This window comes from Balaenoptera borealis (assembly GCF_965194805.1).
Source record: "Balaenoptera borealis genome assembly, chromosome: 2".
In the NCBI taxonomy this organism is placed as follows: Eukaryota; Metazoa; Chordata; class Mammalia; order Artiodactyla; family Balaenopteridae; genus Balaenoptera; species Balaenoptera borealis.
The window spans coordinates 17,815,738-17,843,648 of NC_138867.1; the positions used below are offsets into that span (position 1 = coordinate 17,815,738).

The following is a 27,911-nucleotide window of genomic DNA, read 5'->3' on the forward strand; positions in this document are numbered from 1 at the left end:
GAGGGTTCAACTTTGAGCTGCCCCATGTCCTTGGTACTCTAATCGCCATGCCTCCTGGCACATTCTTCCTCCTAACCCCAGACCCCACATTCATCAATTACTGAGATTGTACCTTCTTGAATTCATTGTTATTCATCTGTAAAACCCTCTCTATCTCTATTTCTTCGTTTTATGCTATTAACTGTCTTATCAACTTCTAGTAAAACCCTGATCTTCTTTAAGGAATATGCTACCTCCTCTGCCCTCTTGACACGTAGCTGTGCATTGATCTCACACTCTTCATATACCTGTGCCAGGAGATGGGAAACGTGTTCTTTTCCTCCTCATTGTTGCTTTCACACAGTTTTCCCTTTCTTCCCCATCCTCTTGATCTTATTCTCCACTGTGCCTCAGACACTCACTCATACTAATTCTAGACTCACTCATTACCAATCACAACAATGCCAGGGCAATCTCAGTTTCAAGTATCTCCCTTTTTACAACATCTCCTTCCTCAGCAAGCCGCATAATATGTACTGGTAGAAAGAAAGGAGCATAGCAAATCTTACACAAAGCAAATCTTCTCCTGAGTGTGAACTCTGGGAAGTTCTCATAAGCCCACCTTAAGTAAAGAGCATTTAGGAATTATGCAGTGTCTTAACCAACAATCTTATTTCAAATTTAGTGACAAGCTTCACCTGGAAGTTTCTAATAAAACCAACTCATTAAAGATAAGATTAATATGCTCAAAGTGATTGTCACTTATTAGTCCTGTATAATTTCAGGATAAAATTTAAAGTACTGTATCTCATGAATAGGATGTGAAAATCACTTCAGCAACTTTTCATGTCTTATTAGAATTTGAGTTACATATCACTGATGAATCCACACTAGTAATTGGATTGGAAGCAACATTTTTAGCATCATAGATACTCTCTGTTCATTGTAGATATGCAGCATATTGTGAACTGAGCTAATGAGACAGGTTTTTTTTCACAATTTTATTGAGATATATCTTGCAGAACATTTTCACTTGTTTTAATGTGCAATTCAATGAAGTATAGACAGTAATATATTGCAGTATGTCATTAAAGTTTTAGAGAAAGTCTCAATATCTGATAATTTACAAGAAAAGTAGAACGATAATTTAATTGCACATGTAAAATTTTCTTCCTCTTCTCTGAAATAAAGGCAACAGCCATCCTAACGCATTTTAAAACCTGGCACAGGGTTTATTTGTTGTTGTTGATGTTATTTAAGGGAGCTTAATGAGAATTCTAAATTGTTCTCTCTACAGGCAGGGTATGTAACGGTTCATGATTTTACCCTCTGGTCAGCGGGGCCCTGTTATGCTGTTATTGTGTATTGTTTGTTGAGTGCAGAAATATCTGTTTTAAACAGCAGAAAAATAAATGTTAAGGTTAAAATTCTTTTATAAAACTGGAAAAGCTAAAAAAGGATTCTTGGCTGGATGAAAATTATCCCACTAGAAAATGATGATGGGGCAGAGTTAAGGAAAGCCTGTAATCATTTCACTCATGAGGAATTCATGTAAATAATTTTAAAATGAAATTTAGGCTACATATACTGTTGTGAAATATTATATTTGGATTTGTTTGTGTATGTGTGTGTGCATGTCCATCTTCTAAGAAAAGATGAATAAGCTATTCTTGCATCAAAGCTAAGTGGAAATGTATACATGGTAGGAATTAGTTAATTCACTCTTTCTGAAATTTGAAACAGAATATATATAAAATATATACATGTAATATTATATATTCAAGGTTAATCTGAAGCTTCAATATGTCCCTGGTTGGAATTCACTCTGAAGTTTAACCATGTGTTTTCCCAAGTCCCAAAGAAGTGTGACAATGAAAGGAACACTGAGAAGCACACCCAAAATAATCAGCGTTATGTATACTTATAAATTCTTGATCTTTTAGCAACATGACCATGTTTCTTAAGAATAATATCACTGATATTCATATGGTCTTAAAACATACCATTTTTCAAATTAAATTTACTTCAATCTACTTCATAGTATCATTTAGAATTGTTTTACAAATAAATCACATGGATAATTGCAGTTTGTTGTTTAAAATGAATTAATTTATTTCAGTTATTATAGTGATGATACAGACATAGCTTTTCAGAGACTCAACTCTAGATGGATGTATTTTTTTTTAACCTAAGAATACTTATTTGTGTTATAAAAATTATCTTGGATTTGATTTCTTACTCTAATTCAAAATAACTATGTAAACTCTTTTCTGTATTTGTATGCTATATAAAAGATAAGTCATAATTACTTTTGGACATATATTTAAAATATATTTCTCTGTTTTTTGTTACCCCTGCCTGAGTAGGAATGACAAAGATTGAACTTTTTAAAAATTTTTTTAAATTAATTAATTAATTTATTTATTTACTTTTGGCTGTGTTGGGTCTTCGTTTCTGTGTGAGGGCTTTCTCTAGTTGTGGCAAGTGGGGGCCACTCTTCATCGTGGTGTGCGAGCCTCTCACTATTGCGGCCTCTCTTGTTGCGGAGCACAGGCTCCAGACGCACAGGCTCAGCAATTGTGGCTCACGGGCCCAGCTGTTCTGTGGCATGTGGGATCTTCCCAGACCAGGGCTTGGACGCGTATCCCCTGCATTGGCAGGCAGATTCTCAACCACTGCGCCACCAGGGAAGCCCAGATTGAAGTTTTATAGTCTACTATTCTACCTTTCATTTACCTTCTATTCATCATCTACCAGTCCAAATATTTTTACTAACAATTTTAGTGACACTTCTGAATTACAAGTTGCATTAAACATTAATTTTTAAAATTATGTGTTATGATTAAATTATTACAATTTTTCTTGGTGATTCCATAAGCATCTACCAGTTTGATGATATGCTAAGACTAACATAACTCAACATAAACTTATACTAATAGACAAGATTTATCACAATGAAATTTACAATATAGAAACTGCGGTTAAAAGGTATACATAGCCTATGGCCATATGTATGCATAATACAGGCTTTAGGTCCTCACTCTGCAGTAATTGCAATGATGTATCTTCCTCTTTAGTTTCAAAGCACAGGGACATGTGTGAGAAGAACCTGCCAGGGAAAGGCTATTTGAGTTTTGGAGTCCAAAACTTGTAAAGGGAGCTGGTCGCACCTGCCACGTGGCCAGCTATTTTGTGGACCCCAAACTAGTCACCAGGCACTGTGAGTTTTCATGCTTTCTGTAAACATGCTGACAAACCTAGTTCATCTTGACCCACTATCTTAGGAGCATAGTATAGCACCATTGCCAGGTAACTTTGTCAACATTCCAGTTATTTAGTTCTGAGTTACTCCAAGGATCATCAATGGCTTTAGAGTAAATGAAGAACTGACTGAAACACATCAGATATGTTAACTCTTTCCTTGAATATATTAATATTTTGGAAGTGTTTTACCTTCAGTTTTCACTATAAATTAGCATTATACTGTATATTGGAACCACCTCTCAAATAAATCCTTGTCTTTGGGTTAGCTCCCTGATTTATTGAAGATTGGGTTATCTGACCTTCCTTTGTGTCTGTGTGCCCATGATATTTCTTCCTTATCCCTCACTAATAGATTTGTGAGCCATGTCAGTTTTTTCCTTACCATTGCATTCTCATAGTTAGGTTTACTACGTGGCAAATAATATCAACCAAAAAATATTTGATGAATGGTTGGATAAGTAAATGAATAAATGAATGTATGAATAATTAATAAAAAAAAAAATAAGGCATAAAGTCAGCCCCAGAAAAAATGAGTGTTTATTCAAGTTCCAACTGTGTCTAAACTGATGACAGTTTTGCCTAATTCTTACACTTGTCTATGGATTTCGCTTTTATCTTCTTTTCATATCACTGGTTTTGAGGTTTATACTTTGTTTTCCAGGTTCTTACTCTGTTCTCCTTTAAGGGCTTATGCACATATTTGATTTTCTAGATTGTCCTACTTTATCTAGTTCTGTTAGGATGTTTTACCACAGTCATTCTCAGAAACCACCCTCTGTGTATGGCCTTCCGATTGGCTCTTCATCCAAGACTTCCTGGTCTTCCGGATGTTCGATCCTATAGGCACTATGTATTTAATTACTTCCCTTCCCACTTGACACTTTCATCTGTGCAAGATTCTTAACAATAGAGAAATTGGCAGTGATGCTTCCTTTGTTTTGATGTAAAAACTTCAAGTAAAATATTATAACTAAAAAAATCAGATATTTTTTAATGTATCAACATTCCGGTGTTGATGACACACATTGGAACAGGTGACACACTGTGATTTAAAAAATAATAATAAATAAATAAATAATATGTGAAAGGTGTATTTCCAAAGGGACTGCCTACTTACTTACTTATTAAGTTTGACTGTAGGAGGACCCTAAGGGATGACAGTGCGTGATCCCAGACCTAGCAACAGTGTCTATCAATCAGTATCCCTAGACTCAAAAAGTCAAAGGCTGGGAGAGATTATCAGAACTGGAAAGGAGAAAAAGTCCTGTAAAGTCTTATCTACTGAGAGGAGCAGAGGTGATCTAGGGAAAGAACATGGTTATCTTGGGGTCACCTCACCTAGAAAGAACCAGGACTACAAGTACCTTCTCCTTTTTTTGACTTCTCTCTGGGGCTCCTCATTGGCCAACACCAACCAGAAGCCAGAAAACACAGTTTATTATTATAATCTCTGCAAATTGTCCCAGGACAGTGACTAAGGTAGGCACAGTAACAGGGTAGATCTGGAATGGAACATGGAAGACACTCTTTTCTATAGAATACTTATCTATAGAAAAGACAAAATACTATTGGTTCCTATTTAGACAAATTCTAAATTTTATGTCCTCAGTAGCTCTTAAATGGAAGTATTTTTATGTGACATCTTAATATTTGGAGATAAAGATATAAACATCATTCAAGATAAGAAAGAATCTGAAAAAGAATATATACTTTTTCAGAGATTACCAGTGGGGATGGTATATATATATAATATATAACATATATTGTATATATTATATATATATATACATATATGGCTGAATCACTTTGCTGTACATCTGAAACTAACACAACATTGTAAACCAACTATAATTCAATTAAGAAAAAGATGATGAATGGATTTGGATTGCTCTTACCAATGGGGGATGCATTTATTTTTCCAGAAACGGTGTTCTCAATTCCTGACAGAAAATCAATCACCAATTTGCTTCCAGTTGAATTTAAAATAAATGAAAAATCCATTGAAAATAGAAACAGATGGGTTTGCATCTGTTAGGTGAAATTTGATTTCCTCATTTAACTTTTTTTCTTTCGCCATACAAGTGGGGAGTGGACTCATTGACTACATTTCTGTGTCTATTAACTTGTATCAGTTAATTTGGTTATACTGTATTCAAAATAATTTAGAACATTATATAGTCCTCAAGTATTGGTCTTCCCTCATTAAACTTCATGTTATATAGATATTTTGTTTATCTATGTGCTATGATATAAAAGCAATTAAGACTTCATTCCCAGAAAAAAGGTATAGATGCTCCTATTATTGAACAATAGGGTCGTCTGCCTTGGGTGTTGTGAAGCATAGAGGCTGAAGAAATTATATCTTCATTAACTTCAAAGTCATCTTCAATTATAGTAAATACAAATTTTTTTTAAAAATCTGGATATCATTCAAGGTTTGTGGAATATGTTGTCTCTAGAGAGAACCCAGCATCTGAAATCTAGCAAGGCCTTCCTTGGGCAAAGAGATAAATTGTGCTTAATGAATAAAATAAAGCACACAATTTCATGTGACAAAATCATTTCAGTTTTTGCTTTTTCTCAAGGTTGTCCACATGTTGGTATAAAACTGAGACTAACTTGTTTTCCGGAATGTGAGTTTATGAGTTTTTATTATATTTTTATATTTTTGTATTGAATTTTTGGGGTATACTTTTGGATTGAATATTGGAAATGCATTGTGTCACTTTTTAAAAAAGAAATCTGCATGTTCTTCAAAAAAGTATAGCAATCTCTTTGCTTTGTCCACCTAATATTGATTTTTTTTAAATTATAGTAATTTTGGAAATGCACATCTTCTGAAGGGATTAAATTGAAAGGTTAATTTCTACATTCAGACATGGTAGAGGGGAGATTTAGGACGTGCTTATATGTTATCCTAAGAGTCCTATATGATAATGATATAGGACAATTTTAAAAAAAATTATAAAATTTTTAAAGGTTACTTTCCATTTAGTTATTACAAAATATTCTCCTTATTGCACAATACATCCTTGAGCCTATATTATAACGGACTCATCGCTAAATAAACGTTAGAGTAAAACAATCATATCTGATGTTTTAACAACACCTAGGCTGAAATTTTCCAATCCGGGGCCATCACCTGTTCAAATATTAAATATTTTTTGCTAGATTTCAAGTTGATAAATACATTTTCTCTAGTTATTTTCTTTTTCAAATCCTGGTTGCATGACTTTTTTTACAATTTAAAAAAAATTTATAAAATTTTTAAAGGTTACTTTCCATTTGGTTATTACAAAACATTCCCCTTATTGCACAATACATCCTTGAGCCTATATTACACCCAATAGTTTGTACCTCCCACTCCCCCACAACTATATTGCTTCTCCCCCTTTCCCCCATCCCCACCCGTAGCCACTAGTTTGTTCTCAATATCTGTGAGTCTGCTGCTTTTATGTTATATTTACTAGTTTGTTGTATTTTTTAGATTCCACATGTAAGTGGTATGATACAGGATTTGTCTTTCCCTGTCTGACTTACTTCACTTAGCATAGTGCACTCCAAGTCCATTCATGTTGCTGCAAAGGGCAAAATTTCATTCTTTTTCACGGCAAAGTAGTATTACATTGTGTATATATATGTACCATGTCTTCTTTATCCATTCATCTGCTGATGGACACTTATGTTGCCTCCATATCTTGGCAACATTGGGTACATGTATCTTTTCAAATTATTCACTAGTAATTTAAAATATTTTGACAGACTACTAAAATTTCTTCAATTTCAGAAAATAACTAAATTCTCTTAAATATACTTTTTGTAAAATATAATCTGAGATTTATTTTCATTGATTATAGTTTTTGACTAAAAGGTTTAAGAAAATTTATTAAAAATCAATGTTTAACAAATAAAACAAATAAGAATATAATATCATGAGGAGATAAAAACAGAAAAATTACATCTAAAAGATATTAAACATGTATTATATTAAACATGTTAGCAGTTGGGTTCTGTTCCTACAGAGTAAGGGAAACAAATAATAAATTTTGATAAATTACACGCAATGTGGTAAACACGGCACAAGGAAGAAATGAATCTGATTTCTCTAGATGATGCAGATCCATGAGCTATTTCCAGACACAGTCATTCTTCCTCCTCGTCCTAATAACCTGAGGCATCTCAGCCCTCCTCAACCTGATTGAAAGTGTACCAGATCTGTCATGAAAACTTTGCTTTTTCTAGGCCTTTCCCCAGCAATTTTAACTATCACCAACCCAACATGGAGAAAAGAAATCAGTGACTTGGGTGAAAGTGGGGGAAATAGTCTGAAGGGTCATATCACAGTAAAGTTGTAAACAGTGTGATTATTTCTCCTCTCCTTCTTATCTTGTGCTATTCGCTGCTTTCTCAAGAGAGAACTTAGATCACTCTGTAATTCTTTCTAGCCCTTTCTTCTCTGTTGTTTCATCCTTTTACCCAACAAGTCTTAATTAGTAAGGTATGAGCTAATTTGCAATGATGATAGTGATGGCAACAACAGAGAAATGATTCTCTCTTTGAGAAAATTGTATAAATCAGAAATACGAGTATCCCTTTGAGAAGTCTCAGCTCTAATTAAAGAAAAACTATTAATTAGTACTTTGCTTAGTATTAATATTAGTATATTAGATAGTATATGTAAATTATATATTATTCAGTATATATAATTGATTACATAATACATTAATTATAGTATACATTCATATAAATAAGTACTTTGTTTATTCAGGTCTTGCATTGTAAGTTTGTCCTATATGCAGATAAGAAAACTAAACTGTAAACACTTTTGAACCCAACAAAGATTATGGCTGGCTGTTGAATCAGACTGTTGCAAAACTTATCCATGCTCTGGTGTTTATCACTAACATTCAAATTTTTGTTAATAGGTTTTTCTTCCCTTTAGTGTAGAGATAATTGTGCCCTTGCTATAAAAATTGTTTTATTATAAGATCCTGTCTCTTCCCAACTGAAATTTAATACCTCTATTCATTAAAAATGTTTTAGTAATTATGGAAATGATAAGCAATGTTTATTTCTAAATTGGAACTACACACTTATAACATAATTTGTAAGAAACCTTAGGAATATTATCATTTAAAAAACTCTCACACATTTGAATCTTCTCCAAAATACTTATAATAAAAGTAAAAGCCCTGAACATTTAAAGAAAATAAAAGAGCTTTAGACACTTTTGAAAACTAAACACAACATAGAGCTTTGCCCATCCTTAAATGGCACCATTCTTTCCCATCCTATGGTTTCCCAACCATATTTTTGGATGCCAGTCAAGAAGGGTCATGGACTGCCAGGATTTCCCATCTCTCAGAGTTCAATTTAAGCTTTTCTTTTGTGTCCTTTGCCACAGGAAATGATGGTGGGTTAAATATTTTACTAATTCAATTGAAGTTAGGAACTATATTGTATAATTTTCAAAGTGTACCGACTATAGAACCAAGCTTTGGCCATGAAAGGTTTTAATAAATATTTTAATTATATTTTCTAAAGTGGGGATTTCTCATTTTAGTAATTACATGGTGATGGCAAGACAGAGGTCATTAGGAAAGTTGAAGCTATCAAAGGTAGACTGAATTAATCCCTCAAATTATTATAGTGCTGCACTTCCTACAAGGAAAAAAAATACCCTTGACTTTTACTCTCTTTGTAGTGGAAATCAGGCTTCAACCACTAAGGTGTAATCTTTACTTTCAAAATGTTCCTTACATCAAGAGTTTCTTTAGAAGTTACTATTACAAATGATATGTTGTATATGTAGGTTAGTTTTGCATTAAGTAGGCGTTCATTTTGATGTTGTGCTTTTCTTCTTAGCAATCATAATGTCATGAATTATATTATTTTTAGAATATTAATGTGTACATAAGCCTACGGTCCCTGTTTTGGAGAAGTTTTTTCCTGATCTCTCTGGCTCAAAGATTACTTGGGGCTAGTCTTGCTTCTTCTTCAGGCCTACTTGGCTGGCATTCCTTGATAAGTAAGCAAGCTCTGGACCTGTCCTCAGTGTCACCTTGACACGCAAAAAACAGGCTGATCACATATCTAATGGAGGCTTAAATAGATCATTGTTGAAAGGTTAAATTGTCCAAATATTATGACATATGAGGACTAGGAATCAAGATGATACCTAATTAAAAAATCCTGTTGAACCATAAAAGAAAAAGAAGGTCAGCCTCACAATTTATGCCTTTGGAGGATCTTTCATTTACATACTTCCTCACATTCAATCATTCTTAAACTTTTTAATATCTCAGAGTTTGCTTTTTTCCCAAAGTTGTACTTTAAACCTTCCTTCTTTCTTCCAGTTGACCTATTTCCTTTCTCAGGAACTTCCAATCCATTCTTTTTCAATAGAGAAGAAATCAGTCCTCAGTTCCTCCCTTGTGTCTTGCAAATTCTGGCTTCTCTTTTTTTTTCTTTTTTCTTTTTTTTTACAATTTTTTAAACATCTTTGTTGGAGTATAATTGCTTTACAATGTTGTGTTAGTTTCTGCTGTATAACAAAGTGAATCGGCTATATGTATACATATATCCCCATATCCTGTCCCTCTTGCGTCTCCCTCCCACCCTCCCTATCCCACCCCTCTAGGTGGTCACAAAGCACGGAGCTGATCTCCCTGTGCTATGCGGCTGCTTCCCACTAGCTATCTATTTTACATTTGGTAGTGTATATATGTCAGTGCTACTCTCTCACTTCATCCTAGCTTCCCCTTACCCCACCTCCCATGTCCTCAAGTCCATTCTCTACGTCTGTGTCTTTATTGCTGTCCTGCCCCTAGGCTCATCAGGACCATTTTTTTTAGATTCCATATTTATGTGTTAGCATACAGTATTTGTTTTTCTCTTTCTGACTTCACTCTGTATAACAGACTCTAGGTCCATCCACCTCACTACAAATAACTCAATTTCATTTCTTTTTATGGCTGAGTAATATTCCACTGTATATATGTACCACATCTTCTTTATCCATTCATCTGTCAGTGGACACTTAGGTTGCTTCCGTGTCCTGGCTTGCACAGCAGAGGAAACAATAAACAAGAAGAAAAGACATCCCTCAGCATGGGAGAAAATATTTGCAAATGAAGCAACTGACAAAGGATTAATCTCCAAAGTATACAAGCAGCTCATGCAGCTCAATATCAAAAAAAACAAACAACCCAATCCAAAAATGGGCAGAAGACCTAAATAGACATTTCTCCAAAGAAGTTATACAGATTGCCAACAAACACATGAAAGGATGCTCAACATCACTAATCAGTAGAAAAATGCAAATCAAAACCACAATGAGGTATCACCTCACACTGGTTAGAATGGCCATCATCAAAAAATCTAGAAACAATAAATGCTGGAGAGGGTGTGGAGAAAAGAGAACCCTCTTGCATTTCTGGTGGGAATGTAAATTGAAACAGCCACTATGGAGAAGAGTATGGAGGTTCCTTAAAAACTAAAAATACCATATGACCCAGCAATCCCACTACTGGGCATATACCCTGAGAAAAGCATAATTCAAAAAGAGACATGTACCACAATGTTCATTCTGGCTTCTCTTAATATACTAATGAAGCTTTCCTGACCTAGGTAGACTTCAAAATGAAAATAAGTTCATCTTCCCAGAATTCAGCCACTCTCTCTGCCTTTCATTCCTTCGAACTTGATTTTCAATGTAAATTAAAAGCATCCAAAGGAAAACTCTGCCACTTGATCATGAACTCAATAATCAATGATGCTTAGATTTCAAGCATTTTAATCCTTCACAAGTCCATAAGATTGGTAACCAAGAAAATTGGCAACTACATCAATTCAATTTCCTTGCAGAATTAATTCTACAAAATTCTAATTTAGCTTGTAAATTCTATTTATCCTGACATTTACATTTTGTGCCATATTGTATTTTATAATATTGCAACATTGCTATATTACATAATTTTCCAATACCTAAAGAAATGCTTTATGTTCTCTTTATGCTATAAAGATAATACCTTATTTATATCACATTTTTTCCTGAAATGAAAAATGATGGTGATATTCAAAACAGACAAAATAATTATCTAAGTTATGATTAAATACAGAACAAGAGACATCTTATACAAGAGTGAAACTGGGAAATTTAACTCTTATTCTGTTCCTTCTCAGAATATATTCCAATTATTATTAAATTAATTTCAAATGATGAACATGTCACTATGGTACATTGTCTCTGAAAATTTTGCCTCAGTTAATCAATGTAAAAATTTTAGAGATTCAGAGTACTGCTATGAATAAAAAGAAATGGTTATGTTCAGAAATCATTTTATACTTTTCACTATTTTATATCATATTCAGGAAAAATATCTAGAAAGGTAATGTGTCTCTTCAGCCTACTAAGTACATTCAGGGAAATAATTTGAATATTATGGAGGAAAGTAACATTCTGCATGAGACACTGAGTGGTAGCAAGGTGAGACTGGTGAAATATAGATTCTATATTTGTACCTCTACTTCTGTATAAAAATTGTAGTGTGCATGCTATTGAAAATTGTATTTGCATATATTTTATGTGATGGATGTTTGTTAAGAATGTTGGGAATGTTGGGAATATCCAGAGATGAGATAAATTTGGGAGGATTTAACCCTAGGAATGCAAGGTTGATTTATGTTCTAAAATTAATGGATTTAATACCACATATTAAAAAATAAAATAAAATGTAATTCATGATAATTCATGATGAAAAATATCAACAGGTACTTTCAAAATCCCAAATAAATTATTGTCATGACATTTTATAAGGAAAGATTTTAAAGAGTACTAATTATAAAGAAACTATTTGGAGAGATTTGCTATTAATGATGAAACATTATGTCACAATTTGTTCAAGAACAACCTCTGAAAGAATAGTTGATCTTCCCCAAAAAGTCGAGGAACCTGGTAACCATTATGAAATACAGGGAGTTCATAGTCACTAAGTGAGGTTAATGCCAAGGAACAAGGAAATATGTGTTTGTGATATTGTTCCCAATTCACACAAAATGAGAGTGAACTATTTATTGCATCTGTGTTTAAAATACATGATTTCTTTTGCAAATCTAATTGAGGTTAGCAAATAGTTATCTTTTTTTAAAAAAAAGAGTTATATAAATATATAATAGCTGAACCCAATAAAGGGGGGGGATGATGGCAACATCCAAGGATGAATCATTCATCTGAGAAGTAAAGTTTTAAAGAAATGAGAGAAATGGAAATAACAAAGTGTACAAATGGTAAACAGACATCAAGTAGCCCATGGAGGAAAACGTTCATCTTCTTATCAAGTCAATTCTAACTGCTGCCACTATCTTCAGTTCCTTCTACTGATCTCTAATCACTCACTAAGAAACCATAACTCTTATGTGCTCTAGCCTCTTTAAATTGTGGATTCTAGTATTGGTATTGCAATGCTATGTGGCAAAGCTAGTATGAAAATTTTGCATAAAATGGCTACATTGAATCTTGAATAAAAGGAACAATTCTTATTCTATACTCATGGGACTCTTCCCCCAGTTGAGCATTACATTTTGTTGCATCCAAGATTCAAACAGAAATCCTCACAAAGACAGATATAATTTTATCATAAATATTTACACGTTTCAAATTGATGGACATTAGCCACTCCATTTATCTTGCAGTTTCCTTGTAAATGAAGTCCATCCAGTGTGTATATCTTATTGAGAAAAATCTGTGAAGCTAATGCAGAAAGAAGAATCCAAATAAGCCAAAATAAATGTTCCCATCCTGAGCCAAGAAAAAAAAAAAAAACAAAGAAACCATAACTTCCTTTCTCAGCTGGATTCTAAGCTTCTTATGTGCCTTTTTCATGGTAGGTCCTCTGGATTGTAAAACAACAGTTTGTAAATAAAAACAAAACAAAACAAAGACCTCCACAAGAGTATCAAATTTTCTATTCATATGCAGTTTTAATCTTCAGGAAAGAAAGAATTACATTTTACTAATATTTAGTATTTAACTTTAATTCAAGTTTATAATTTATAAATGAATGCATGCTATTCATTTATTTAAATTTTAATGTGTGCATCGTATACATAGCCTTTGAATGCTTTCCAATTTGTATAATTACTTTGTCTATGTTACAGTACTAAAATTATTTTGAAGAATAGCTTTCTGAATGTTTTTACAATATAATTTACTGATGACAAATTCTTCAGCATGATATTCAATTGTGAACAATGAATAGAAAAATTTAACAGGAATCAGACTTAATATTCTTAGTGCTTAACTGAACTTTGGAGTACGATGTGCTGATTTTCTTATGTCGTAACTCCTGAAAGCCTGTTTAACACTGCTAATGTCAAATGCAGATTATGTCTACTATCAAAATAATATCAATTCATTCATATTTCTCTTTAATTTAAACGTTTGGTTCTGGCATGTACGTAAGCAAATACCAAATTATCTTCATGCAGAGTTTATAAAGGGAACAGAAATAAATTGACAAAATAGACTGACAAAAAAGTCAGTCATTAAGTCATATATTGTAGTAAATATCTTTCTTTTTTTTAATTAATTAATTTATTATTTATTTATTTATGTATTTATTTTTTGGGCTTCTTTGGGTCTTCCTTGCTGTGCACGGGCTTTCTCTAGTTGCACCTAGCAGGGGCTACTCTTCCTTGCGGTATGCGGATTTCTTATTGTGGTGGCTCCTTTTGTTGCAGAGCACGGGCTCTAGGCACACCGGCTTCAGTAGTTGTGGTGCACGGACTTAGCTGCTCCATGGCATATGGGATCTTCCCGGATCAAGGATCGAACCCGTGTCCCCTGCACTGGCAGGCAGATTCTTAACCACTGTGCCACCAGGGAAGTCCAGTAAGTATCTTTCATAGTCCTTCAATGTAGGTAATTTTCATACTCCTTTAATGTCTGAATGTAAACTATTTTCAGCTAAATGATATTCTACCTGTAAATGAACTAACAAATAACACTGATGTAAGGTAGAACCAGTTAACATTTTTAGTATATGAAACTTGAATCAAATATTTGAAACTTTTGACAAAATTGGAAACTAGGCAAAAATGGATCTGTTAGTATCAATGCTTCCATTATTAAAAGTATTTGGTTTCCATTGTAAGTAAAAATGAGTGTTGTTGAGCGGATTACTAGCAGTACACCCAAGGTTGAGGCTTGTGCTTATTTATCTCTCTCAGATTCCCCAGGCCAACACAGCCAAGTTCATGCTTATTTGTGAACTTGGATGTACAGAATTATTAACAAAGTTTATTTCCTAAACTTCTTTGGAATTATTGCTGAAAAACCTTCAGAATGCACCTCACAACACTGGTAGTATTTAATAGCATGATAAATTATCTCCATTTCTCCTGAAACTGTCTTTCAAATGATTATGAGTTCTACTGAATAAAAACTGTCTTATTTATTTACCTCATCAAATACAACCACATAAGTGATCTCAACTTCATATTATACCATGGAATCTCAATATTTTTCTTACAGTTCCTCACTTGTATACCTGTCTTTCCCAGCTGGAATCTAAGCTTTGTATGTACTTTTCCATGGTAGGTCCTCTGGATTCTAGAACAATGGTCTATGAATAAAAAACTATTAGTTCTTCTATTCATATGTCATTTTACTTGTAAGGAAAGAAAGAATTAAGTTTTACTAATATTTACTAATATTTCATATATAAATTAACTGCAAGTTTATAATTTATAAATCGATGTATACTATTTATTTTTATTTATAAAACAGAAAAATAAAATTTTACTATGTAATTCATGATTTAAAAACTTTGGAAAATACTGTTATGGAACACAAGACACTTGAAAATATGTTGTATTTATCTTGAAACATGGATGTTTAGTTAAGTGTTTGACATAGTAGGTCTATAATAAATATCTGTTGAATAAATTCAATTTATTGTGATGTTACTTCAAAAATATAAAGATGGCTGTTCTCAAATAAATTACTTGCTTTCCTCTTTTATTTTGATTACTTTTATTATAAAATAAATATAGAAAACATTAAATGAAATTTTAAAACAAGAAATAAAATCATCCAAACAAAGCCAATCCTTTCATTTTTGTTTTTGCTGCAGTCCTAGTGTATGTACTTTAAACACAGTTGTAATCAAATTGTACATATAATTTAGTGTTCTGCTTAATATCCATTTTCTATACCACAGCAGGTCTCTTTTGTTGTTGTTATTTCCCTACAGTTTATATCAATATAATATAATGCCACAATCTCCCCCTGTGAATTTTTCTGTTCACATCACTTATTGTCAAATATGTCTAATTTTCTAAACTGTACACAGCTTTGCACCAGTGCCATTTATGTCTATCACATAATTAGACCACTGCAGCCACAATGTATACTATTAAACACATAGTTTTAATGTTGAAAGTTGCTCTAACTCTAGCTCTTGGACTATAGTTTTGCAACCAAGTGCCTGACTCTTGTATTCATGAAGAACACTATTCATATTCATCAATGCATTTCTGAGAGATCACAAGTCCAAATGTCCCAGTGTCTGGGGAATAAAATAAATTAGTGAAATATTCAAGCTCGACAAAGACCACTATTCACACCCTATTAATAATCAGCATGTTCAAAAAATATGAGTCTGTGAAAACTGTGGCTCAGAGCGGGCCCTAACTAAATGGTGTATCTGCTGTGCAGCTTCAGTGACTCTTTCCCATATGGTCAGGCTGGCCAGTGCGGCCAGATCTTCCGCGTTTTTATATATTATTATTTGTTTTGTTATGCAGTACAGAATTCCAAATTCTATGTGAATTCTCCAAATTGTTAAATGTTGGCAAAGACTTATTAAAGCCCTATATCACAGACCAAATAAAGTATGTTCAGTTTTTGAGAGATCTGATATAGGCTAATAGTTTGTTGCAAAGGTACACATGTTGTTAAATAAATTCAAAAAATAAAAATAATAAAATTACACATGTTGTTAATAACATACTGGTTTTAATGCTAAACTTAGTAAAACTGAAAATTCTATTATAGGTAATCTGATCAGTCTCTCTTTTTTTTTTATAGACTTTTACTTTAAGTATTTATTTATTTATTTATGGCTGTGTTGGGTCTTCGTTTCTGTGCGAGGGCTTTTTCTCGTTGCGGCGAGCGGGGGCCACTCTTCATCGCGGTGCGCGGGCCTCTCACTATCGCGGCCTCTCTTGTTGCGGAGCACAGGCTCCAGACGCGCAGGCTCAGTAATTGTGGCTCACGGGCCCAGCTGCTCCGTGGCACGTGGGATCTTCCCAGACCAGGGCTCGAACCCGTGTCCCCTGCATTGGCAGGCAGACTCTCAACCACTGCGCCACCAGGGAAGCCCCTGCTCAGACTCTTTTATTTTACATATATATATGGAAATCCAAAAATTTTAGCTGATTTACCTCAAGGTGACAGGACTAGGTAACAACAGCTATCATCAGTACCAAGAACACTTTCTCTCTCTCTCTCTTTCTCTAATTTGGTTAAAATGTTGAACAATTTCAAAGGATTAAAAAAAATTTCACTTTGTATTATATTAGTAACTATAGTAAAATGAAATTTAGATTCCATGTAACTTTATTCCAAATCACATGAAATTTCAAATTAACCAATTAACAAGAGAAAATGAAATAAATAATACTAGATTTCATAAAACAACTTTATGACTGTATCAGTAGTTTAATGTAGAGTTGACAGAATCCCTTTCAACACTCACAAATATATGCATCTATTAATGCAGCTAAAACGAATATAATCATGAACTGAGAAAGCTCTAAAGAGGCACAGGAAGTTGGATTTAACCTCTGTATTTCCCTGTTTGACCAAGGACAAATCATTTACCTTGGCTAATCTAAAATTTCTTCATGCATAGGAAAGTCCTAAAAACCCAATTTATACTCTTTTTAGAGAAATCAGAAATTCATAGGCTCTTAAGAAAATAAATAATCCAAAGCTATTACTGGCTTCTGATAAATCTAGAAACCCAAAAAATGTCATCAAAATTCAACTGTGCTTCCCCATCTCTCTGCTTGGCTTTCTTTGTTGGTTCTGTGGGTAGATCCCATGCTTCATTATGACCACAGGACTGCTTCCAGGTTTACAATACATAAAACCCAAGAGTAAAATTTTTTTCAAAAATTCTAACAAAAGTCCTAGAATAGCTTTGTTCATGGCTTTAGTTTTGTTCCCACTCTACAACCAATCTCCATGGGAGTGTGATCTCCCCAGCTGGGTACAGCTGGAAGGTATGGCCATCAGTGAAATGGGATAATGTCAGCAACACCTGAACCAGTGAGCAAAGAGTGTGGACAGAGTAATTCATAATCAAAGCCCAGCAAATTCTTGAAAAGAGGAAATGGATATGAGACAAGAAAACCAACATACAAACTCTTCAACATTAAACATTGTTTTGAAAATATTACGTAAGTAAAGTTATATATAGTATGAAGAAAATAGTCATTCCTCTTTAAATAGTAAGTAATTCTGAATGTGAGATTACTTCTATATTATCAACAGCAAGAACAGATGTACATGTGTGCATCTATACATAAGTGAAGTAAAAAATGATACAAGGATATATATTCAGCATTTGCTTAATAGCAACTGAAAATGAAAATATTTTTGTCATTTTTTTAAACTAAACTTGATGCTTAAATTGATTTTGTTGGGCAGAAAGACATTTATGACAAGAAGCAATTCTTTACAACCAAATTGATGTCAGTGGATAAAAAAGAGAAAAGATATAAATATGTAACATTTCTATCACACATAAAAAAGTGGCCTATCAAATAAATATCTACATGATACATTTCCTCTGTAATGTACCTACTCATTTTGGGTTTCAATTTTAATTTAGGCAATTATAATAGGTATTTATGTTTGACTATTTTGTTATGTAGTTGCTTAAACAAAATTTAGAACTTTAATGAAAACGTCAGTCTTTAATTATTACCTAATAAATCCCTACCATTTCTCCAGATGTACTGGTCTTTGATTAGATATTTTACTCCTGACTTGCTTTTAAATAAGTTGATTGTAAATAAAGAGAAAAATATAATCAGTTATCTGCAAATAATGATCAAAATTAAAAGCATGGTATATTAATGTAGTATTATTTGTTTGTAAGATGTTAAAATTTATACAATGCTCTAAGCTAAATAATTCATCAGTATTTTAAAGAGAATAAATGAAAGTTAAGTAATCAGATTATTTTGTGCAAAGATCACTTTTAATCAGCATCAATTGCATTCTTTAGCAGTTACATTATATATATATAAAATCATTGCATTATTATAATATATATATAATTATATATTATATGTAATTCAAATAATGCATGTATTTGGGGTCCAAACTCCTACTCAAGTAAAATCACATTATTACCATTTTTTGAAAATCAAATTATCTACTTATATAGTATGTGATTTTATAATTATCACAAATTATCTAAATGGAAATGTAATTTGAAAGATGCAAAATTACCTGTGAAATATATTACTTCTTTGATAAATTATTGTGATTAACTGTGATTATTTTCTTAACTCTTCAGCTGCTCTATGTTATCCTAATTCATTATACAGAAATTAACTTATATAAATTTCTTGAAAATTTTCAGTAAAAATCAATATTATTATTATCATCTCTGTACATTTTTCTAGTTTCATAGTTTCTTAAACTAATGGTTAGAATTTAATATACTCCATAAGATATTATTCTAAATTCCTTAATATTTTTCTTTCTCTATTTCATAACTATTTATTGGAAAATTGTTATATACCACATATAATTCTGCTTTAAAAAAACTTCCCTTTGTGAACTAAAATAAGACCTAGATAAGCACATGTCTAATTGCCATATCCCCTACATTTTCATCTGTCTTGTCCTTGAATTTTTAGGCAGTGATAAATTAGGTGTGTGACTCAGATGGAGTCCATCACATTCAGTTAGTAATAATCTATCACAGAGCTCAAGTAACAAGAAACATGTGGAAATAATTCTGATCATTAATGTCAATTTACAGGGCTTTACTTTGTAAACATGGAAAGATAATTTAATTTCTACCTCTCTCAATGTTATTTGAAAGTTATAGTCTAATCAGTTTGTTGGTCTCTAATGATATATAGACATAGATTTTACGTATTGCTACCATATATATATATATATATATACACACACACAATTTCTAATATATTATGTGTCTTTATATCTTTGTGTATGTGTCTGTTTAATAGGTGGATTTGCAAAATAAAAGTAGACTATTTTATCCTAAATCTATAGGAAGAGATGATTTACTCTGCCACCAATCAATGAAGAAAAAAGTAAAGAAATATCATAGAACATATTGGAAGAAACTTTGCTTTTTGCTTTTCATGTGTACAGCCAAAATTGAAAGTTACTATTTAAGATTCACCTTTAAAGTGATATTTTTTAATGGTGTTACAAATTTAATTTTAGTGATAATGCAATATGGACTGATGTGTGTGTCCCCCTACAATTCATATATTGAAGCCTTAACCCCCAGAGTGGCTGTATTTGGAGATGGGACTCTAATGAAGTAATTAAGGTTAAATGAGATCTTAAGGGTGGGGTCCTCATCTGATGGATTAGTCTCCTTATAAGATGGCATGCCAGAGAGCTTGCCCTCCTCCCTCTCATTCTCTCTCTCTCTCTCTGAACACAGGCACTGAGGAAAGTATATGTGAGGACATAGCCAGAAGTACAAGCCAGGAAGAGAGCCCTCACAAAACACTAAATTGGCTGGATTCTATCTTCCAGAACTGTGAGTAAATAGATTTCTGTTGTTTAAGCCATCCAGTTTGTGATATTTTGTTATGGCATGCTGAGCAGACTAATATATAGTTTTAATGCCATTATGTTTTAGCAATATTTTCTGTTAGTGTAATATTAAGTCAATGATACATTGAGATTTTATTATATATAATCTAGCCAAGATGTAATGAGAGCCTGTGCTAAAACAGTTCAGTGGAAAGCAGATGAAGGGGCAGATATATTAAGAACATAGATATCTACAAAATCTGTTTCTGGATTTGGAATGGAAGGCAAAAGATTATAAAATGGTAGAAGATTAGGTTTGTTATTAGAATGCACGTTGTTATAAAATCATATACTACCCACCCCCAAAACGAAGAAAAGACAGAGAAGGATTATAAGAAAACATATGTTTATTGTGTAAATGTTCAAGTTTTCTGGATTAACCTTTCTGGATCCTCTTTAAGGCTAACCCCTTCACCATGCACAGGTTTCATTGAAAATTATAAACATAAAAAAGAGAATAATTAGAAAGAGAAAGGAAACAAGGAATAAATGAAATTCACAGTGAATAATGTGATTCACTGAATAATTTTAAAATTTACTGAAGTTTCTTGAGAGCAGAATTAGGCCTTGAAGAAAACTTCAGGCACAATAGATTATATGTTGAATAACTTTAAACACTAAAGATCAATAAACTTGAAATCAGAGTAAAAGTGACCATCCAAACTGATGTACAGATTGAAAAAACCTGAAACTGAAAAGGAACAGACCTCCTGTGACCTGTAGGACAAAAATGTTTTGCGTATTAAATTTGTAATTGAAGTCTCAGAAAAAGAAGGAAGGGAGAGTAAGAAGAGTATAAAATAATACTTTGGATATTTGTTTAGGAGTTTCTCCTATGCACTAACCTTATGACTCAGTATTACCATTTCTGGTTATTAACCCATGAGAAATGAAAAGAACACCAGTGGGTTCTTAAATAATGTTCATAACAGCTTTATTAATAGCCCTCAACTAGAAATCACCCAAATTTTCAACAACTGGAAATGAATACTAATTATGGTGTATCCATTAAATGTAACAGCATTCCTTACTTGGTCTACAGTAACAACCTTGTAATCATTTTCCCTTATTCCAATCTTTCCTTATATTTTCCTTAGGTGCCAATCAGAGTAAAGTGTCCACATGTAAATGAAATATGTCAATTCTCCAGTGAAAACTTTCCATTTTATTTTTGCTTCTCATCACACTGAAAATACCACTGAAAATCTATAGTCATAATGCAGTGGTTGTAATTGATTTGGCCCTGGGATCACCAATCTGAATGTGTCCCCTACTCATCATTTATTGTTGATCAGGCATTGAAATGGAACCTAAGACATCAAATACATTTTCCTTATAGGTGCTAAAACAATAGTGATTAATCCAAGTTATTACCTTTTTCGTGTTCACAAGCTATTATTTATTTACCTTATGATTCATTAGTTTTATTCATTTTGGAAATTTTTTAAAATGTAAATTTTAAAGATATTTTCAAATTCAATTTGCTATTTTAATAGAGCATAACTCTGTTGGTTTTCTATATCTGTTAAAACAAATTAACCAGATTTGGTGGGTTCAAACAACAGTAATTTATGCTTCAGAGTTCTTGAGGCCAGAAGCCCAAAATTAGTTTCCCTTGGCCAAAATTAAGGTGTAGGCACTCCCTCCAGAGACTTTAGCAGATAATTTGATTTTTTCCTCTTCCGAATTCTGGCTGCTGGTGGAATTCCTTTGCTTGTGGCTCTATCATCCCAATCTTCAAGGCTGGCACCTTCAACTCTCACTCTACTCTGTCTTCACACAGCCTTCTCCTCTGTGTTTTTCAGATCTTCAACTGTCTCTCTTTCATAAAGATATATATCATTGCATTTAGGGCCCACTCAGATAATCTAGAATAATCTTCCCACCTCAAGATCCTTAACTTAATCATATCTGCAAGACCTTTTTTTTTCCAAATAAGGTGACATTCATGGGTTCCACAGATTAGTCTACGAATATCTTTGGGGGGGGATTTTTTTTAGTTTACCACAATAAATAATCATTAATTTATCAAATATCTTAGTATTGACATCTGTAAATATATGTGGTGTGTACATTAAAATACCCAGAAGATTGTTTTTTACTACCACAATAAACACAAACACTGTTCTACAACTTTCAAATCATTGCCAAAAAGGAGAAATATATTTATTTTTATTGACGTTTAGCATATATTTTTTATTCTGCTGAGTGGTCCATTAAGTTATTTTTATATCTTTTTTATGCACTGTACTTAGTTACTTAGAACCACATTGTGGCAGGAAACAAATGAACAAAAAAGTCCAATGAGAATTTAGAAGATCTTGGGACCAAATAAAACAATTACTGTGAAGACGTGTTATACATAAAGTACTATGCAGATGCTATTTATTATTACATTTACCCAATAATAGCCACCTTGGACTTGTGACTAGATCACTCTAAATATGAGTTTTTACATTACTTTGCTACATAACAAACCTCTGAAATGTAATGACGTATAACAACATTTTATCTTCTCACAATTTGTGGTTATCAGTTTGGCCTGGGCCTAGTTGGGTGGTTCTTCAGCGGGTCTCCTGTGGTCACTCACGAAACTACAATCACTAGGAGGCTCAACTTGGGCTGGATGGTAATGATGGCCTTACTTATAGTACTGGTGATTTTGCTACTGGCCAAATGTTTTCAGGAGACCAACCCAGGCATCTTCATATGGTGGCCAGATTCAAAAAGCAACAGGAAAAAAGGACATGTCCCACTGTGCAGGCACTTTTCAAGCCACAGCTCACATTATATATTTCAACTCCCAAATGGTGAAATCATATCACATGGTTTCGACCATAGTCAATGTCCAGGCATTGTATCTAGGGATGCAGACATCCTTGGGTATCATTACTGATACAGTTCTCCCAATTCATCCATTACAAAATTTTATGCAGAGTGAGTATAAGTACTTTTTTATTATATATCAGTGATCAAGGAGAATCATTTCTTGTTATTAAGGAAAAGATTTTAAGTCTTTCAAAATACCCAGCATACTAGTGTCTACAACTCCATAACTAAAACTTTATTACTTTGTCTTAAGCTAAACAGGTGCGTTATCGACCTCTTTAAAATTCAAACTGTCACTGAACAAAATAACGTTTTCAATAAAAAATATTTCCACTATGAAAGAGTTTCTCAGACAATCTTCTTGACACACAAGTAAAGAAACACACAACATAGGTGTATAAGACTAAAGAGTTGCAATGCTATCAGCTATCATGCTCTCTTCATAGACTAACCAAGCAATTTCTTGTCTGAATATTCTTGTCGAAATGCACTGCTTTGTTTACTTTTCTTCCAACTTATTGAAACTTTGATTTAAGGACAAAGACAAAGGTCAGACAGTTGGCTATTTTATTTATTCTTCTAAAATTTGATTTATTTTTTTATTAGTAGATATAACGCTGAGATTGTAACAGAAAGAACAAACCTGACTCCATATTGGATCTATTCCTTTAGCTCCAACCTTTGTGCTCTGTTGCCTGTGCTTAGTCAAGCTGCCTCTGCACCTTTGTCTCGTCAATCAGTAAATAGCCTGAAATATACAAGATAGCCCTTTCTCAATGTTCTGCCTCTCGGGCTTGACATTTAAAGTATAATACTTTTCCTTAATATAGAGATAGAAAGTTGCAGCACAGAAAATAACTTTTGTCTTGTTGAAGGTTTACAGGAACATTGTGACCAGACATATGTGGACAATTGCAAGAACAAAGGATTATCACATCCTCTCCAGGATCTGGCTGGCATGGAAATGACTGAGACAACCAGTCACACACACACACCCCCCATTAGTATAAAAGAAGCCTGAATTTTAACTCTGGTAGGAGGGTTCTTTGGAACATCAGTCCACCATCTTCTCAGTCTGCTTGCTTTCCAAATAAAGTCACCATTCTGTGTCCCAACACCTCCTCTCTCAACTTATTGCCCTGTCCTGAGGTGAGCAGTACCAGCTTGGACTCAGTAACAAGACGCTACTATTCATATCATATTCTGAATGGAAGGCTCACAGAAACTATATGTAATAAGGTTAAAAAAAAAAAAAAAAAAGGTGCAGAGCTAAAATTTAACTGAAAGTAGAAGCCCATTAATTGTACAACTATATAATTTATAAATAATAATTTTGTTGCATGAGGCTTACAATTTACTTTCTACAGAGTCTAAGGAGATGTACTATGCACAGGGGAAGACATACAATTGATCAATTCATCCTAAGATAAAGCATTGATAGGCATTCTCCCTCTCTGAAGTCTCCAAACTTAGGGAGTACCAGTTTTATATATTTATTTGACATGTATATATATTTGATTATATATTTATAAATTTGACTTAATTTTCCAGAAATCAGGGAATGTGAATGCTTTGATAACCTTTATTTCTCCAGTGTGTAGCATGATGTCTAGCCAGAGTACATAATCCATAAATATTTGCTCTATGAATAAATGAATTCTGAATAATAAGAAAAATAAAGATGTCACCTAATTTGATAATATGTTGAAAAACTGTGAAAATTGAAAAAAATTATTAAATTGAAACATTATTGCACTGCTATAGATTATTTTTAAATGATTGCTATAGATTATTTTAAATTATAGATTATTTTGAAATGAACTTGGCATCTGGTTAGATAAGCAAGTTCCTCGTTTTATACAACTACTATGAAAAGCCAATTTGCTGATGCAGACTGTAACAATTTACTATGAATCCCAGAATAAAGTTGTTTTTAAATGTTCTAGTGACATGTATTAAGTAATCAAAAGACCAGACCCTGATAGTGGGGAAAAGGAAGAGGATTATATTAAAACATGCTTTAATGCCACATTTTCCCCTTTGTGGTAAGTTAAAGGAAAAGCACTTGGGCCTATATTAATTATGATGTTTTTGGTGGAGGTGTGAGTACTTTTAAAACTATAGGCAATATTTTTTCAAAATTACTTATAATCTATCTGTTCTGTTCATATAAACCCATATGAAAACAAATATAAGCATAAATTTCTCCCACATAGGTTTTTTACTGAATGGTGCAAATTAGATACCCAATTAATAATATTTCTTGAAAGGATAAATGAATGACAGCTAAAGCACCCTATAGAATACAATCAAGTATTATTATTGCTCAGAGTTACTAGAAAATCTTGGCAACTTGATAATAAGCAAAAGAAAACAAAAGATAAATAAATCAGTTTGTATGAAGTAAAAGTATTATAAAAAGTATAGTAACCTGGCACTGTACAATTGACACTACTGAAAATTGCGTAAATACTTCCTAAAAGATAAGAGACAAGGGAAGAAAAGTGGGTGAGAGTCTGTAAAACAAAGATCATTAATAGTTACTTTATAAATAAATAAGCAACAAAGATATATTGTACAGCACAGGGAAATATAGCCATTATTTTGTAATAACTTTAAATGGACTATAATCTGTAAAAATATTGAATCACTATGTTGTAAACCTGAAACCAATGTAATATTGTAAATCAAGTATACTTCAATAAAACAAAATAGTTACACTATAAAATTGGAAACTTGATTTTCTTCTGAGATATGTAGGGGAAAGTGTGGTGTGTGGCAGTGATTGGAAACGAACCTGGCAGATAACTTTAAAACAACTTCCATACGGAATGGAAAACGAAATAGTCTAGAGATAAGCCAAAGATTATCGAGCTTAGGTATGTCAAGGGGAGACAAAGAAATGATATGGAAAGAGCTTAACCATTGAAGTCAGTCTAACAAAATGTCCATATCAGGGTTCTGAAATTATTAGCTTTGAGACAATGGGAAATTATATAACTTCTCAGTGCCTCAGTTTTCACATTTGAAAAAAATTAAAGGTTCAAGTGTTATTACTAGGAAATTGATGAAAATGCATTTTCCTTTTGAGTGAGCTTCAAGGTGAATCATGATGTGTGTGTTGCAATAAGAAAAAGGTTTACTTTTCCAATATTCTGATCTTCTTTAAAATCTTTTACTTTTCTAATATTCTGATTTTCTTTAATATTAGAATTCTTTTGAGAGAATGGTCCATTCAGAAGTCAGGCATCTTTGATATTGAAATGAACAGATATAAGAGCATATACATTTCTTTACACTTTTGTAGAAATACTTCTTTGCAAGGTATAAAATTGGATGGTTTTGTAATTATCATTGTTTTTTGTTGCTGCTATTTTTACTTGTTTTTACTTCTCTCCTCAGAACTGTCACTTAAGAGCAAAGTGACTGTAGGTGTGTTATTTAATCAGGTTGAGAATTTGTATTTGCATTGTGAAATGAGGGGTAATAATTTCACAGGGATTCTGCAGATGAAATGAAAGCTAGGAAAGCATATAGCTGTGACTGAAACACATTATATTATCACTAAATGTTTATTCAAAGCTTCTTCTAGTATTAAAAATTATAAGCCTATATATCTGAAAATAAGAATAGGACTAATCTCTAAATATATTTTCTTAATTTAAAAGCTGTACTATTGTTTCTATATAAGGTTTCCCTAACCTTGGTAAATTACTCATATTATTTGAATGTATGCAAGCTATCATTTCTAAGAGAGCAAATGCTCTGCACCAAAATGTAACATCCTTATAATAACAAAAGATTTAAGTATATCTGTAATATGCCTTCTGAACATAGTTTTATTTTACCTAGCTAGTTTACAGATGCCACAATAAACCTAGATTTTAAGGGTAATTATTGCACATTTCCCTCCATTTCTGTGTCTACAGTGGGAACATTCATATGCTCAGCACCTGAAGTATTTTTATCATCTTATTTTGCATATGACCTTTTCACTGTTTCAAGAATTTAAGAGATGTTATAATAAATGCTTACTATAAACTATAATGAGGAAAGGCTGGAATTTTGCTCTGCTCATTCCTTGTGTCCATCAGTTTAATGATTTGGAAAAAAATTAGTTTTCTCACATGACCTTCCTAAATAGGAACTTGGCACACCATATTGTAGTTGTAGTTGAACAAATGTGTATATAGCAGTTGTAAAACATCAAATTCTACCTTCATTTAATAATGTTGTTGGATTTAAGAAATGATAGATCCAGCATATATAATGTTTTGAGCGATATACATGTATGTAAGTATGCATACACACACGCAAGCAATCATGTTTAAAAATTAATGTGGAAATAACACTAGAATGGAATGTTTAGCGTATTTCATTTTTTTTTAGAGACTCTTCAATTAAATTTTATTCTAGTTTATTTCTATTCAGTGAAAATTTGGCTCTCTATATTAACTACATTTTTATATGAAGAAAATTATGGCATTAATATATAAGTGCATATATTAGCATGGAATGAGGATTTTCTCATGCAGCACATTTTTAAAAACTTTAAAAAATAGATTGGAAAACACTGAAGAGAGCAGAGATAAGGTGATTTTTTTTTTTTTAAAACACTGTAACTCTGGACAAATACTTCTGAAAGTCACAGACTTGAGACACAGTCTTACTAAAACATTGAGATTTAATCAGAAGATTATAGAGCTTTCCCCCTTTTGAAACCTTCCCACTACACAGAAGGACTCCAGTATAATGTTCTAAAAACACCAATTAAAAGTCAGAAATTATCAGAGAAGATTAAGAACACACACAATGATATTTTGTATATACATGGAAAGAACTTTAAATCATAAAGATGCCGTAAGTCAAAAAGTAAAGGGATAGATAAAAGTATCCATGCTAATAATAATCAAAAGAAAGCAAGAGTACCTATACTAATTTCAGACAAAGCAGACTTCAG

General features: G+C 32.7%; 1 long non-coding RNA gene across 1 annotated transcript; it reads left to right on the plus strand.

Moving 5' to 3' along the window:
* Positions 1-14,092: 14,092 nt before the first annotated feature.
* On the plus strand, positions 14,093-25,046 carry LOC309623277. Its single transcript, XR_014241305.1, has 3 exons — positions 14,093-14,134; positions 19,968-20,066; positions 23,827-25,046. It is a non-coding gene; the product is annotated as an uncharacterized lncRNA (long non-coding RNA).
* The last annotated feature ends 2,865 nt before the right edge of the window (positions 25,047-27,911 follow it).